The sequence below is a fragment of the Macrobrachium nipponense genome, chromosome 30, assembly GCF_015104395.2.
Source record: "Macrobrachium nipponense isolate FS-2020 chromosome 30, ASM1510439v2, whole genome shotgun sequence".
NCBI classification, from domain to species: Eukaryota; Metazoa; Arthropoda; class Malacostraca; order Decapoda; family Palaemonidae; genus Macrobrachium; species Macrobrachium nipponense.
This window is the reverse complement of record NC_087218.1, coordinates 58,917,203-58,934,702: the sequence shown is the minus strand read 5'-3', so window position 1 is coordinate 58,934,702 and position 17,500 is coordinate 58,917,203.

Here is a 17,500-nt window from a genome sequence, read left to right as displayed (position 1 = left end):
GTCGGTCGAGTAGAGTACATTTCTTTTTTTTTAACAGACTGGTCTCATACGCGTATGTCTTTGCCGAGTGCCACGTGCAGATTACACATTTTGTATATAAGGTTGCGTAAGATTTTGAAGCTTCTAGAAGAATTGTGCCAAAAACATTTAGTGTCATTTCCACTGTCCAGTTTCTGCAAGGGAGAAGAATTTCATTAGATCTTAGATACTCGAGGCATTAACATTATATTAACGTAACGTAAATTGGCACTCATAACTTGAGAATTTCATATATGATATTTCTTAGAGTTTATTTAGTGTTAAATAGTGTTTTTTGTGGAATCTGAACAAACGTTGTTGTAACGGCGCCTGGTTTTTGTGAAAGTGTAAAACAAGACTGCAGCAAAGAAAGAAGTTGGTATACCAAAAAGGTAAAGTGTGTTATATTTTTATTAGTTGCAACTAATATTTAATGGTTATGATGGTTTGGTAAGAAACTAATAACTGATAGGAACAGTGGTTAGATAACAACTAATAACGGATAGGAACAGTGGTTAACTAATAACAAATAACAGATGGTTACGAAGGTTTGGTAAAAACTGATGGTTACAACGTTTTGAGTGAAAAGATTTACACTTTTACACATTGCAAATTTTTGTGTTTTGTGTTTTGTGTTTGTTTCATTTTTTGTACATTTGTTCATTTTCTTATTGAAGTGTGCTTTTTTTAATTCATATTTTCATTTGCATTCACAACTTAATTTACTTAGTTATTTTCCTTGCTTAATCATTGCACATTTAATTAAATTTAACACTTGTGAATTAATTTGCATTTACTTAGAATTCTTTTTAAGTTTTATTACAGTTTAGCACTTGTGAATAATTTCAAATTTTCAATTATTGCCTAACACTTTTGAATTTCAATTGAATTAATTTTCCTGAATTTTGTGATAAATCAATTTTGATTTAATTTTACTTAATTTAATTCAAGAATTAATTAAACTTTACTTTGTTTTCAAGTAACAGTAATTTTCCCTGATGTGAATTTCACATATAAATTTTGAGTCAGGAATCCAGTTACTTTTTCGACAACGAATATTTTCAAATAAATAATCATGAATATGTAAAAAATTTATGGAATTCATGACCTTATACTGCCGTTTAACTATTTATTTAAATAATTATCTAGTGCACGCTTCTTCTTCTACCAAAAAATCGTAGTTTCCTTGGTATCGTACACATGTGATACGACGATGACGAGTTCAAAATATCGAGATATTTAATGATTTCATATTTTTTGTAGACAACGTACCAGTCCTTATTGTAGAAAATGGGTAATTTTAGTGGGACACTAAAGTATATTTCTCAACTTTCTTCTATCTGAATTTTGCCGTCATAAAGGCATTGAGCGACAATTTGTCGCTCAGAGGGCGATATCACGAGGTGATATCGAGATACATAGATACATATTTGCTCTGATATGATATTTTTTAAGAGAAAGAGTCAGTTTTTATCGTAGATAATGTGTATTCTAATAGGAGAGAAAAGTATATTTCTCACTTCCATCTATAAAAGTCATATAGACATTTTGCGACAATTATTCACTAAATGGAACTCACAGGCTGATAGATACTGTGAGCAAATATGCAAAATAACCCACCTAATTTTTTTTCTTTTTTGCAATAACACTTCAGTACATGCTTATTTAGACATTAAAGAGTTCAAATCCAGCAATAACTAAAAATCGACAATTTCTCGAAAATTGGCCGTCGCCGTGCCCCTACATGAACCATGTAAGAAAGACAAAAAGGTTTTACTTGAAAACAGAGAAAATTGCGAACGTCCTTGAACTGGATTACCTTCGTTTCACAAAGACCACTGCTTATGCTGGTGTGGACTTAAACTGCCAAGAGTGAATGTTTGGTCATCCGTATACATATTACATATACATACACAGACACACACACACACACACACACACACACACACATATATATATATATATATATATATATATATATATATATATATATATAATCATTAGCACTCTAACGCCTCGTGAAGCGAGGGGCCTTCATGAAATTCAACCACAAATATCTTTCCTGTATTTTATCCTCCACAAATCCCCGTTCATCTCTATCCCTCTTTTCATTAATTCTCTCCCAGTTAGGTGTGGGTCGTCCAGCTCTTGTGGTGCCACAATATTTCAATTTGACACAAAAGTCTCAGCGAGGGAATTCGTCAAATGACAATGGATTTTAATGCCTCACAACCCCATATTGATATGTTCTGTTCTTGACCTTCCCTTCAGAGAGAGAGAGAGAGAGAGAGAGAGAGAGAGAGAGAGAGAGAGAGAGAGAATTTCCGTTCACAGGCCTTTCTACCAAACAACTAATGAACACCATATTTTTATAGTTATGGTCACTTATTTCTCTTTACCTCATTGCATTAGTGGGACTCTTTGCAATGGAAGATCGTACTTTTTGGATAACAGATCAGTTTTTTATGACCTTGTCAATCAGTATAAAGTTGCTTTTTCAATTCCTTGGGGGAACTATCGAAGGGGACTTTAGCAACACCAAAAGACGACACGATGTGGGAACAAAAGTTCTGAAACACGGGGAATCCAAACACACACACACAAACATTATATATATATATGTGTGTGTGTATGTGTATATATATATATATATATATATATATATATATATATATATATATATAATATATATATATACACACAAATGGATGTATGTATATGTGTGTGTATGTTTCAGCATAATTTTGAAATGCATGAAATGCATTGAGGAATTTCATCCAAACTTGGCATACATATGACTTACTATCTTGAAAAGAATACTGTGGGGTAAGACATTACTAGCACCAAAGGGCACCAAATGGGGTAGGGATGGGAAAAGCTTCCCTGAATTGGCGCTGGTTCTGCCCGTAGACTTATTAATTAAATGAATTCTACAAATTTATCATACCTCATTTCGGTGTACATATGACTTACTATCCGGAAAAGAATCCTGTGGGGATGTGATATGACATTACTGCCGCCAAGTTGGGGAAGAGAATGGGGTGATAAGTAAAAATAACCGAAAACGACAGATACTAGTGTCTAATCCATAGTTTTCAAAGTCACTGAACTGAATAGTGACAACCCCAATGCCCTTTAAACCCAAGTTCAGTCCTGATAAGAATGGGGGTGAGAACGGGTGAAATATAATATGTCAATAATGCTGGGCAATGTAATTTAAGCAAATATCTTAACAGGAAATGGAGAGGGTGAGAAAAAGAGAGAGTGAGAAAGAGAGAGAAAGTGAGAGAGGGTTTTCGTCAGGAGAGAGAGCGAGAGAGTTTATTTGCCGTCACTCAGTTTTTCCAGGCAATGCCAGACTGGTCAGCGGGTATATATATATATATATATATATATATTATATATATATTATGATATATATATAGATATATTACTTATGTCTTTCATTGGGTGAAAAAATATTTTGGATAGCTAGCTTTTTTATCATCCCATGATATACTTTTTTTTTTTTTTTTTTAAACCTCCCGTAGAGAAGTAATGCTGTTAGTGCAACACATATGGTACGTACATTGTAGGCATTACTCAAGGATATTTTCAGCGTCCCTTCGGCCCCTAGCTGTACCCACTGCTCAGCCTTTTACTTTACCTCCATTCGGCTTCCTTTCTTCAGTCTCGCTGTTTAGCCACTCCAACTCAGTGCTTCCTCAGGTTTTACTCTTCATGATCCCAGGGTATACTTTCTCTCTCTCAACACTGCCTCTGCAGCAATGCTCTTCCTCAAAATCTGTCCCTATTGGATTTCCATTCTGTCCGAACCTTATCACATTACCAAAGAGAACAGCTGTTAACTGCATCTTGGGCTTAGCAGAACATTATTTAACATAGTAAAATTTAGCGGAATATTAGCACCAAGGTATGTCGATAAAGCCTTTGTAATGGCGTCGTCGCGATCCAAGTGGCATATTTGTATTATCTCCTGATCTCACTCTCTCCCCTGCTTTTCCTCCTTCATTGTGACGCAATGACTCTGCCATCAGGATTCAGTGGTCCCTCACAAGTGTAGTCAGTCATAGTCACGGGTGGCAGGAAATGAGGAAACTAAGAAATTCGACAGACAGAAGCGAGGTTAAAGAGGAAGATTTCAGCAGGGGCAGAATGCCAGCGCTAGACGGCCATCGAGGCATTAATAATGCGCGTGCCAGACCGTCTGGTCTTTTCTCCTATGCCCAACCGAACTACGCCGTTCCAGACAGCAAAAGCTCAGCGACATTGTTCGCCTTATTGTCGCCTTAATTGGTGTCAGCTTTCCGTTGCTTTGTCTTGTTGCTAGCTGCCTAGATTCTGAGAGGAGATAATTTTATGTCTATCCTTTGTGTGTTTTGTTAAAGGATTGTAACATTCATGGATTTTTTGCAATTTTTTCGTAGTTTAAATTTTGGAAGTTTCCAAAAACTTATGAAGTGTGAATTTAATGAAGTTTTATTGGAGGTAGATTGTTCCGAGGAAAGACACTATTTTACTAATCCTGTTTCATCAATGTAACACTGCGTTATCAGAATAAATGTTGAGTTTCTTTTATTATTATGATTTCGTTGTACTTATCATCAAAATACTTAAACAACACTAGTTATTCCCGTATATTACTTGTTACAAAGGAAAAGAGATTCCCTCTGTTATACCTTCAAGCTCTGAAACAACAAAGGTCATTTGGAGATATTGAAAGATTCCAATATTTTGTTGTTGTCGTCTGGGTGAGACACACTGAATCACACCTTTGGTAGGCCTGGGAGTGAGAACCCGCAACAGTTGAAGGAATAATTGGAAGCACACATTTGGTAGGCCTGGAAGTGATAACCCGTATCAGTTGAAGAAATAATTGATGTGCACTCGTAAAGGTTAAAGGTATTTGGATACGACCTTTCTCTGTTTGATCGTCAGACATAAAAGACAAGGCATTTTGGGTGGTGGACTTTGCGGAAATAAATCTTATCCCGAGTTCATTCCGAGAAAAAGAGATGAAATAGACACTTCCCATTGCTGGTGCAGTCAATTATTTCCGAACAGTTTGCAATTTGTTTTTTATAATCTAGTAATAGCAGTAATGCCATAGGGAGCGTAACATAGAGTAGCTTGTTCCCTCCTATGTTTTCAAGAATAGAAAACGTTGTTAATTAGATCGAGCAAATGGAATTGATGTCTCTAATTCGGTTTTATAAGATATTATTCCAGATCAGGAACATAATGTAAAAGATATTGATGCTTTGAATATGTCAAAGGAACAAATAAATACACTCCTCAAACTTTCAATAACAGCTAGAGGAGGACTCGGAAAGATATGAAGGATATAAGGATTCTATCTTGTGAAGTGGATGTTACGGGTCAAATCATGGAGTAAGAATACAATATAAAAATGATACAGTTCTAATTGAAGATACATATGTAACCACATGTTCTAATTATGTAGCTGATAGGGAGAATTCTTTAATGAAGATGTTTTACTATTTGTAAGGCATAATGTGGAAACTATAGTAACACTTGGCGGTGACTTCAACTGCGCCACGAATCTTAGAGACTGCAGTCCAGGAAACAGCGATCGTACCTAAAAGCTTCATTTCTGATTTCCAGTAAAAAGACCACAATTGCTTAAAGAAGTGGGTATATATACCTTTATCAAGGGTAATTATAGCTCAAGTTGGGCAGACTTTACGCAAAGAAATTGCTTCATCCTATAAATGCAGTAGATACCATCCAAATGACCAGTCCTGGCCACAACATAGAAGCAACAAAATTACAATTCGAAGAGGATACGCATCGTAATGATTACCGGAAGCTAAATGTTAAAGAATTAGAAGATTTTGATGCAGAAATGTTTTTCACGTCATTTTAGCTGAAACAAAAGCTAGGATGAACACTATGAAAATTCTGTAGACTGGTGGATAGGGACATAAGCTAATGTAAAGGACTGGTTTTTAAAATAGTCTGAGAGGAAATCCCACGTTGAATATGGAGTATTAAGATTACTACAGGTTTGACTGAGGCAGTCATATAATATGCACTATATATACATTGTGATTGCTATAAAGAAATTCAGCAAGGAAGGAATTCAAGTAGGGACATAAATGGAAGGTTACATGAAAGGAGAAAAAATTTCAGCAATTTCTCCTTGGTAAAGAAAAAGTAACAGTAGATCTGTTGAGCTGAATACTTTAAAGACAGACTTATGGGTAAGGTTATATATGCAACGAAGCTGCTAGCAAAATACTTGAAATATTTGTATACGATTTATACACTAAATTATCCTATCATAAAGAATAAATTGCTTATTATTAAAAAAAACATTAACAAAGCAGACAGGGAACACTTAGTGAACAAATTTAGTTTTGGTGAAGTCTGGGATGTTATAAAGACGATGAAAGGCTGGAAGTGATCAGGGATAGATGGATGGATTACCGGATTCTGGGTTATTCAAGAGGATCTGATTGAAGTCAAGCAATAAGCGTCCAAATGGAAACCAACTCCCAGGGATCATCAGGCTCGAGGGAAAAAAGGGAGAATTGTCGAACACATTGAAAACTGGAGACCCATTTCCGTGCTAGATACTGACCATAAAACTTTTTCAAAATTATCAAAGAAAAAAGTAGGCTACATTGGTCCGGCGGAGAAGATAATCTCCTCTGAGCAGTTGTGCATAGGCAGGGAGAAATCTATCAAGCAGTGTGGCAATCTGAAAAGAGATGTATTTTATCAAGTAAATAATCATACACTTAGGAGTCCATTACTAAGTCTGGATTGGTGAAAACGTTCGATCGGGTGAATATGGACTTTGTATCTTTAATCGTGAGTAAATGTGGAATACCAAATGAGTTGAGGAGATTAGGCATATAAAGGCTGCAAGAGTATGGTAATTATAGGGGGACAACTTCGCAAACCATTTGATGTTTAAAGATCAGTCAAAGAGAGTTGTCTCTTGTCAATGCTAATGTATGTTATGTTTCAGGACTCTTTTCATAGATCGACAATATCAAAGGATAATATTACAGGGTTAACTAAACAAATCACAGGGAATTACAATTGCAAGGTTTTGGCGGTGATGCGACCATTGCGATACATCAGAAATATCTTTCATTAATTGTTACAAGGAAATTCAGTTTTTTGAGGAAGAAACTGATTCGAAATTAAATTATAGTTCTTAGTGAATGGAGTACTTCTAAGAACTCTCGGTCCTTTTATAGGGTTTTCAGTGGTCGAACTTAAAATGTTAGGGATAACATTTTCCAAAGGCTATACAGCCACGCGGGTCTACAGCAAGTATATAAACTTACAAAAAATAAAAGCAATAGTGAGTTTATGAACGAAAAGGAAACTTAACCTTTTTTAAAAAGCGATAATTATAAATACAATGGTACTTTCGAAACTTTGGTACATAGCACATGCTTTACCGCCATCAAAAATACACACACACACACACACACACACACACACACACACACACACACACACACACACACACAAATGCAAAATTTCTTTAATATTTATCTGGAAGTGATGTTACAGTCCAATATGCAGGAATACATTATATCTACATAAGACAAGAGGAGGATTTGTTATAATAATTACTTACTACAAGGCATTGGTAATTTATCTCATTTAGGGTTGAAGATTTTGTAAAGTGATTTGGACTTTGCCCTTATTGGTGTCAAATCAGAATGAGATAATTGCCTCATTCTAGACAACCGGGAACTATGACTTATCTTTCTCCGCGTTTCTACTCTGTTGTCACTGAGATGTGTAGAAGCATTTGCAAAATACTGGATCTAGCAAAACTAACGACTAAATAGCTTCATAAAGCACTGAATCAAGATAATAGACCAAGAGTTGGAAGTTTCTTTCCACTGTTTAACTGGAAAATAATTTGGGAAAATGTAAGCTTATCTTGTATTGATCATAATGAACCTGACCTAATATTTAGGTATATGTATAAAATTCTAACAGCAAATGGAAGACTGAACTTTAAGACTGAAGGATGATATCTTTTATTTCAATTATAAATTGACAGGAACGATACTTCATATATTTTTCCAGTCCCCAAATACAAAAGAAAGTTTATTATATAGAGACAGTGAAGTTTAGTGCAGCAGACATAATAAAGGAAGGATTTGTTAATATCCTGATATTTCACTTCCAATTTAAGTCAAAGGGCAGACATGCAGCTGTTATTAAGTCAAAGACAGAAATGTAGCTGTTATTAGGTCGAAGTTTGTATATGTAGCTGTTATTAACTCAAAGGACAGAAATGCTGCTGTTATTAATTTAAAGGACAGGAATGGAGCTGTTATTCATTCAAAGGGAAATGCAGCTGTTATTAAGTCAAAAGATGGAAATGTAGCTGTTATTAGGTCAAAACACTGAACTGTAGCTGTTTGTATATCAAAGGACAGGAATGCAGCTGTTACTAACTCTAAGAACATAAATTAGCTATTATTAAGTCAATGGACAGAAATTTAGCTAATATCAAGTCAAAAGAAAGAAATGTTGCTGTTATTAACTCAAATAACAGAAATGTAGCTTTTATTAAGTCAAAGGATAGAAATAAATCTGTTTTTAGGTCAAAAGACAGAAATGTAGCTGTTATTAAGACAAACCACAAAAATGCAGCTGTTATTAATTCAAAGAACATAAATATTGCTGCTTTTAAGTGAAATGACAGAATTGTAGCTGTTATTCAGTAAAAAAGAAAAACTTAATTGTATCTGCTATTAAATATAAAAACAGAAATGTTGCTGCTATTATAGCAAAGGAAAATAATGCAGCGGTTATTAAGTCAAAGGAAAGAATTATAGCTCTTATTAAGTCAGAGGCCAGACATGTAGCTGTTATTACACCGAAGGATAGAAATGAAGCTGAAGTCAAAGGACTGAACTGTAATTGTTATTAAATGAAAGAACAGAAATGCAGCTGTTATCAGGCAAAGAACAGAACATAGCTATTATTAAATCAATGTACAGAATTGCAGCTGTTATTTAGTCAAAGGATTTGGATGCAGTTGTTGTTAAGTCAAAGAATAGAAATGCAACTTTTATGAAGTCAAAGGATAGAAATATAACTGTTATTAGCTCAAAGGACAGAAATGAATCTGTTATTAGGTAAAAAAAGAAAAAACAGAAATGCAGCAAATATTAAGTCAAAGTTATGAAGTAAAGCTATTATGAAGTCAAAGGACAAATGTAGCTATTATTAAGTCACAGAACAGAGATGTACCTGTTATTAAGTGAAAGGAACGAAATGCAGTTGTTTTTTTAAGTTAGAGGATAGATTAGCAGCTGTTATGAAGTCAGAGAACACAATTGTAGCTGATATTAAATCAAATTACAGAACTGCAGCTGTTATTAAGTCAAAGGAGAGGAATGTAGCTGATATTAAGTCAAGGAACATAAATGCAGTTGTTATTAAGTAAAAAGACATAGATGCAGCTGTTATTAATTCACAGGACAGAAATAAATCTGTTATTAAGTCTAAATACAGAAATCTAGCTGTTATTAAATGAAATGACAGAAATGCAGCTGATATTAAGTGAAAGGACAGGAATATAGCTGTTAAGAGTTCAAATACAAAATTGTGCCGTTATTAAGTCAGAAGACATAAATGTAGTTGTTATTAAGCCAAACAATAGAATTGTAGCTGATATTAAGTCAAAAGACAGAAATTTTGCTGTTATTAAGTCAAAAGGATAGAAATGTATCTGTTATTAAAACAAAGAATAGAAATGTAGCTGTTATTAAGTCAAAGTAATGAAATGTAACTGTTACTAAGTAAAAGGACAGAAATATTGCTGTTTTAAAATCAAAGGACGGAAATGCAGCTGTTATTAGGTAAAAAGACAGAAATGTAGCTGGTATTAAGTCAAAGGATGGAAATGCACATGTTATTAAGTCAAAGGGATAAAATGTAGCTGTTATTAAGTTAATGGACAGAATTGCTACTGTTATTAAATCAAAGGACCGAAATATATCTGTTATTAAGTTAATGGACAGAAATATAGCTGTTATTAAGCCAAAAGAAAGAAATGCAGTTGTTTTTAAGTCAAAGTACAGAATTGTTCTGCTATAATGTCAAAGGACAGAAATGCAGTTGTTATGAAGTCAACAGACAAAATTTCAGCTGGTATTACGTCAATGGACAGAAATGTAGCTATTATCAAGTTGAAGGACAAAAATGTAGCCGTTATTAAGTCAAAGGATAGAAATCCAGCTATTATAAGTAAAAAAGATATAAATGTAGCTGTTATTAAGTCAAACAATAGAATTGCAGCTGTTATTGAGTCAAAGGAGAGAAATGCAGCTGTTATTAAGTCAGTGGACAGAAATGAAGCTGTTTTTAAGTCAAAGTACCGAGATCTAGCTGTTAATAATTATGTCAAAGGTCTTGAAATGTAGGCAATATTAAGTCAAAGGACATAAATATAGCTGTTAATAAGTCAAAGGACAGAATGCAGCTGTTATTCAGTCAAAGGACAATAATGCAACTGTTACTAACAGGCAGAAATATAGCTGTTATTAAGTCAAAAGACAGAGATGCAGCTATTATTGATGACTAATAAAAAATTACGTACGCAACGAATTTTTTCCTAAAAATTCAATATACTCTTTTAATGGGATAGACATTGCAGTTATTATGCCGTTTTACTGTTTTATTATTAGACCAATAGACTAGGGATACAGTTCTGGTTGAGGTAATAGTCCAGATTAAGTGGCAACTGGTAACAACCAGGCCAGAGAGGCTAATAGTCAGTCGAGAGCCATTGATCATGTACATAAAAATAACTGAAAAAAACAGATATTCGCGTCAAGGTCGCTGAGATGAACAGTGACCCTCCCGACGCCCTTCAAGTCCAAATTCAGCTCTGATAGGGAGGGAGTGAGAAGGGTATGAGAAAGGGGTGACATGTGAAAATATCTGAAAATGACAGATATTAGCAGGGGCGGCTCGTGACTATCATTCATAGGGGTGCTGTTTATTACATAATTTTATTTTCAAATTCCTTGATATTAACTGCATAAACACACACACACCTTCTCCCTCTCTCCCCTTTGTCTCTCCTCTCTCTCTCTCCCGCTGAGGAAGGCAGCAGAACTGCTGCCGAAAGCTAGTATTTTGAATTTTACTCATCAACATTAATGTGGTTATAATTTTTTTCCCACTTAGCACTGCAACTCGCCACTGAGTTGATTATTCTGCATTACATCACATATCATCAGTATCATCACTAATTTGATCACTATCACTAATAGTACATATTGATTAAGCTTTGACGAATTTCAAAACACATGTTCCTCCAACAGCTAGCCTGACACTGCTCGAGAGGGCAGTGCTTCTGTCTCCTCTACGCAAAGGCTGGCTTCCACATTATCACCCTACTTGCAAAATTAGAACTGCTGAGCACCGCAGTTCCACATATTGTTTCTATTCATTTTTTTTATAAAAACAAGAGAATGGTAATAATGTTTTAAGGATTATTGATAATCTATACTTAATTTCTCATATTCATGTATATATTCATAATTTTGTGCATATATATGAAATCTATGGGAGGTGCTGCAGCTTCACAGTGCCTAATGACGAGCCGCCACTGGGTATTACTCCCTAATCCATAGTTTTTGGGGATCGCTGAGATAAACAGTAACACTCCTGGTGCCCTTCAAGTCCATGTTCAGGCCTGACAGGAAGGCCGATCAGAAGCGGGTGGGGGGAAGGGGATGACGTGTAAAATAACCGAAAACGACAGATATTAGTATCTAATCCATAGTTTTTAGGTAGCTGAGATGAATAGTGACACTCTTAATGCCCTTTAAGTCCAAGTTCATCCCTGATAGATAGTGGAGTAAGAAGGGGTGGGAAGGAGATGACATATAAAAAAAAATAAATGACAGATATTAGTGTTTAATCCATAGTTCTCAGGGCTGGTGAGATGGATAGTGATTCTCCCGATGCCCTTTAAGTCCAAGTTCAGCCCTGATAAGAAGGAAGGGGTGAGAAAGGGGTGAGAAGAGGGTGGCACGTAAAAATAACCAAAAACGGCAGATATTAGTGTCTAATTTGTAGTTTTCAAGGTCGTTGAGATGAATAGTGACATTCCCGATGCCCTTTGAGTCCAAGTTCAGCCCCGAAAGGAAGGTGGGGTGAGAAGGGGTAAAAAATAAAATGTAAAAAATGATGGATATGAGTGTCTAATCCATAATTTTTTAGGTTGCTGGGATGAATAGAAACACTCCCGATGCCCTTCAAGTCCAAGCTCAGCCCCAAAAGGAATGGGGGTGAGCAGTGGTGACAAATAAAATGTGAGACAGTTTATGGATTGTCATTCAGAGTTTTCCTGGGCAGCACCAAGTTGGCCAGCTGGTTACAAATAAACTACTGTGCAAGGTTTGACTCCTAGGCTCCATACTTGCCTCAAGGTTTTGGAGTTAATTTTTTTTTATTTCCACTTAGCAGACAGGATTTAGCCCAAATTCTGTCACTCACACGAAACTTACATATTGCTTTTTGGTAGTGAAGTGCTCTCAAGCTGGAAAGATAGAATATAAATTCTCTTTACTGAAATTGGCATTACCCGACTTCCAAGACGTTTGAAGTATTAGCTTTACTAAAATACCAAGAGTATTTCAATTAATATCTATAGAGAGTAACAAATGGATGTAAGAAGGTTTAGGAAATGTTGTCATACTTTCAAAACAACTATCATCGTTATCATTACACGCCTCTGCAAATTACATTTTCTCTGATTAATACAGTAGTGATGACTAGATTATATGACCGCTCTCTCTGTCTGTCTGTCTCAGAATACCACATTTGCGATTGAACAAGTTTGTTAAAGAAAAAAGAAAGGAAGTTTTCGGGCTAGCACCAGTGACTAGCTTGTGCTATGATAAATGCAAAGGCAGCCATTTTTCACTATTGTAAAGACTTCTGGTGTTGGTAAGGGTCAGCCAATAACAGTGAAAATGAGTCATTTGTGGAGGATCTCCCAAAACATTTGACCACTATACCATTTTCCAAAAGTTTCCAAACACTTCCAAAATGCTGTGCGTGTGGTTTTTATTTGTACAGAAATTGTTGGACGTTACTCACGCTCCCTTGTTGCTACGCAAGTTAGTAATGAACGAGGAGTGTATATGTAGACCTTGTTTATAAAGGCTGCGGAAAGTTATAGTGATTTCAGAGTCCTTTTACTGTCTGCTTCTTCCATTTGCCCCCTTTCCCATTTTTTTTTTTTTTGCCTAGTTTCAACCCTTTTTCAGGTATGCTTAACTTTAGTTTAGTTATTTATTAATTTTTATTATAAAAATCTAATTTCTTTAACCTTTTTACCCCATTTATTTCTACAATGCTTATTTATTCTGCATATTCTTTACCTGGCAAGCTCCCCGTTCTTTAGTCTTTTTTTTCGTTCCGCATCGTATGGACAGACTACAGAATTGAATCTCTGATGAAGTCTTGGTAAAGATCATGGAAGAAATAACACACAGGACCTTTATTCATGAATACAGATTTTTATGATATAAAGTAAAATGTTCAAAGGCTGGGATTCGGGGAGGCTCCTGGCATCTAAGAAAGAAATGGGATATTTAAATAACTATGGACGTAAATCGGTGTCTGTACTTTTGAATTTAATACTCGAGTGCTTGAGTATTTCCAAAATCGCAACCTTTCAATTTCATGTCCTACCTTCTTAGCTTTGACGTTTCTCTTCAGTCATATCTGTACTTAATATTACCTTTCACACGTCTCTTAATTTCCCTCCTGACACTCACGGGTTTTGCTCATCTCCAAATTCTCTTCTTTATATCGTCTGCATCACAGCAAATTGAAGCTCGAATCCTAAATCTTATCCCGTTAGCACAGACACCTGTCCATGTACAAAGTCTTGGTCAATCAGAAATGCTATGGGTTTCTCTGTCTCCGTACCTCCTGTGTAATGTTACTTTCCAAAATCTACCCATCTTATCCTATCCCACCATTCTTGCATTGTCATTGGATAAAAACCTTTTCATTTTTCGTCTTTCTAACCACACCACCACAACCAACTCCATCCACTGCTACTCCCATGTGGACGTTTTCCCTTCTGATTCGTGTGTTTCCCACATATCATTCCTCTTAGCCACTCATCTTGTCACGTCTCCTCTTCATTCTTTCTCCTGAGGGATCGCAGGACCGAAGCTGGAATGGTTATATAAGGAAGAAGGGGTGAATTGAAATGGATAATTGAGAAGGGAATAAGAGAACGATGAAGAGACTAGATAATTAAGAACATATGGAAGTGAATCTATAATGAAGAACGGAAATAATGGAATGGATAATGAAAGAAGACATGGGGGCGATGATGAAGAGCTAGATTATAAGTAAGGGATAAAAAGAATGGCTGATGAAGGATTGGTATGAAGGGATGGGTAATACAGGAAATATGAAAGAACTTGCAAATACAGGAAGAGATGAAAGGAAAGATCTCGCTGAGATAATTCTGATTTGAATAAAAGGAATTACGAGTACTAAGGGGAAATAATAATAATAATAATAATAATAAGAATAATAATTAAATAATAAAATTAAAATAAAATAATAAAAATAAATTTAATGAAATTAAATAATAATAATAATATAATAATATTAATAATAATAACAATAATAATAATAATAATAATAATATGCTTTATTTCAGCTCAGGGCCATATACATGGAATATACAAAATACAGATAGTAACATACACAATCTAGATACACGAGACATGATAAAAAAGAAAAAAAAATGAATAATCGGCACTTATCCACAAAATAGCTGAGGTAACATGAAAGCTAGTAATCATAATACTGGTAATAACAGTAATAATATTGGTGAGAAAAAAAAATATGCATTGAGTGTAATAACAGTTAGTGCACGTATTATATAACTTAAATTTCAACTAGAGACCTTAGTTGGTTACAGTAGTCAGGTCCAGAGGGCTAAATACAAAAATTAAAAACTTTAACTTGATAGTAATCACAGTAATAATGAAAAATTAAAACATCAGCAATAAATGTAATAATGACAAAAACTGCAGATGACATCTTGCCAATACAGAGATTAAGTCCTTGAGGGGACAAAGGCCTCATTTTCCCATCTTTCCCACAATTTAGATCTTCTTCTTGCTTCACTCCTTAGGATGCTTTGTATGAGCGAGTTGCTGCTGTTTTCCACTCGGGTTACCAGACTGGACATTGTTCGCCTAACAATGATTTTTAAATTGTCCAGGTGGTTTTCTATGAACATCTGTGTGGCGGAGTGGTAGCGGAGAGTGTTTGTGAGGCGTCTCAGAATGTCATTGTGCACAACAGTGATGCATCTCATGGTCTCTCGGATATAGTTCGTCCAGAGGTAACTGTATTGGCCTTGGTCCAGAGGGAACACCCATAGATACTGTAGCAGTACGAGCGGAAGAGCAGCAGTTTCACGTCTCGGTGACAGAAGGCAAACCTCCTTGCAATCATGTTGCCAGCTGCACATAGTTTACGACGCCTCTATTCAATGTCTGCCGTATCTTTTAGGTCGTCGGTGATAATGTGACCCAAATACGGAAATTCGAGCACAAATTCCAGCCGATGGTTTCCGAGGAAATTTGTGGTTCTGCAATTTGCTTAAGCGATCTCGGGAGCAGCGACATGCACTGGGTCTTGGTTTCGTTGTAGATTATATCAAATTCCTCTGCATATTGGCAGCAAGTGTCGATGAGTCGTTGGAGACCTTGCACTGATGGGGAAATCAGAACCATATCGTCGGCGTAACAGAGGTTGTTTATAGTTGTTTCATTGACGGTGCATCCGATTGGGAGTGAGTTCAGTTTGACATACAAGGCATCTGTGTGGAGAACCAGCAATGTAAAATGCCAAATAGATACAGGGGTGTGCCCCTTTCATGCAGCTTCAGGAAGAGCTTCAGGTAGTTTACTCTGTCAAATGCTTTTCTCACATCTACAAAACAAAGGAAAACAGGAGAGGCTGATGATAGGTAGTAGTTCAGCAATTCTTTCAGTATGTAGATGCAGGTGTCGGTTGAGTGATTTGCTTTAAACCCGAACTGGTTGTCAGTGGTGTGTAGAAAGGGGAGAAGTCTCACTAGAAGAACAGACTCAAGTATCTTCGATGCGATCGTTGTGATTGCAATCGGCCGGTAGTTGCCAGGGTCAGCTGCATCCTTTAGCTTGTTTTTGATTAATGGTATCAAGTGAACTAAAAGTAGGGAGTCTGGAAGAAACCGGTGAATTATACACGCATTGAATAGGGCAGCTAGCAAAATGTAAATTAGCGGATGGCAGAATTTGAAGGCCTCTGCAGGAAGACCATCACAGCCGGGCGATTTATTATTAGGTAGGCTGTTTATGGCAAATGAGTGAAAGATTATAGAGAAAGAAATTGAAAAAGGATGATGAGGGTAAATGTGTAAAGTAATTGGCATTTTGTTGTATAATCTTTTACTTCTAAGTTGTATTTGGCTCATTTCTTTCTTTAGTTTATTTCACCATTTTTCTCCCCATCTTTATTATTGACTGTGACCGTTGCTCTTCATATCCCGTGCAAATAAGGGTTGAAACGAGAATGAAGAATACTGCAAAACCAAAGGAAGATGCGTTCGTGGGGAGAACAAAGAAGAATGTTTTGTTTTGGAGCGTTGAAAACTTCCTGAAGTGGCTGAAGTATTTTCGATATTTTGACCTTTAAGGAAGGCGGGCTATTGCTGGAATTCGGTCCTTTTACAGTTTCTGCGAGGCAATAGAACTCGAGACCTCAGGACCCCAGCGATTTCTTTTTTGAGATCAAAGATGAGCGTTTGCAGATTATCGAACTCACTTAGGAATGGTTTCAAAGGTATTCCGGGTCTGCATAGTTGGAGTAGTTGGAGAACGAGCATGATCTCTTCATGCTGAAAGTCTGTGTAGCTGAGTTTAGCATTTTTTCCCCTTTGTGAATTCAGAACTGCTTTGGCTCTTTTTTTTTTTTTTTTTTTTTTTTGTGATTTCAAGTCCTCTGTATAAGAGTTTTCTACTTTTTTCATTTTTTTTTTCAGTTGCCTTATAGCTTTTGGTTTCGATCCTTAAGCTGACTGACTATACAGTTCTTTTTGTATTGTTGAGCTTTAAATCTGCTGTAGCGAAATTCTTCTTCTGCGTTTTGGATTTTTCAAACAAGGTGACGTAAGCCATGAGTAAGAAAAAAATAATCCAGCAAAAGGACGGCAAAAATAATGGGGAACACTGAAGTGTCCTGAGTACTTGATCGGATGAAGGAAGGGAGGAATCGGGTAGAGCTTTTATAGTGAATGACAATACCATGTGAAACAGCAACTTCTGGACTTGAGCAGTCAGATGAAAATGGGGAGGGATACTAACGAGGAAAACGGAAATCTAACCAGACCAGCCCCTTACTTTTCCAGGGAAGGAAATTGAGGTGAAACTTT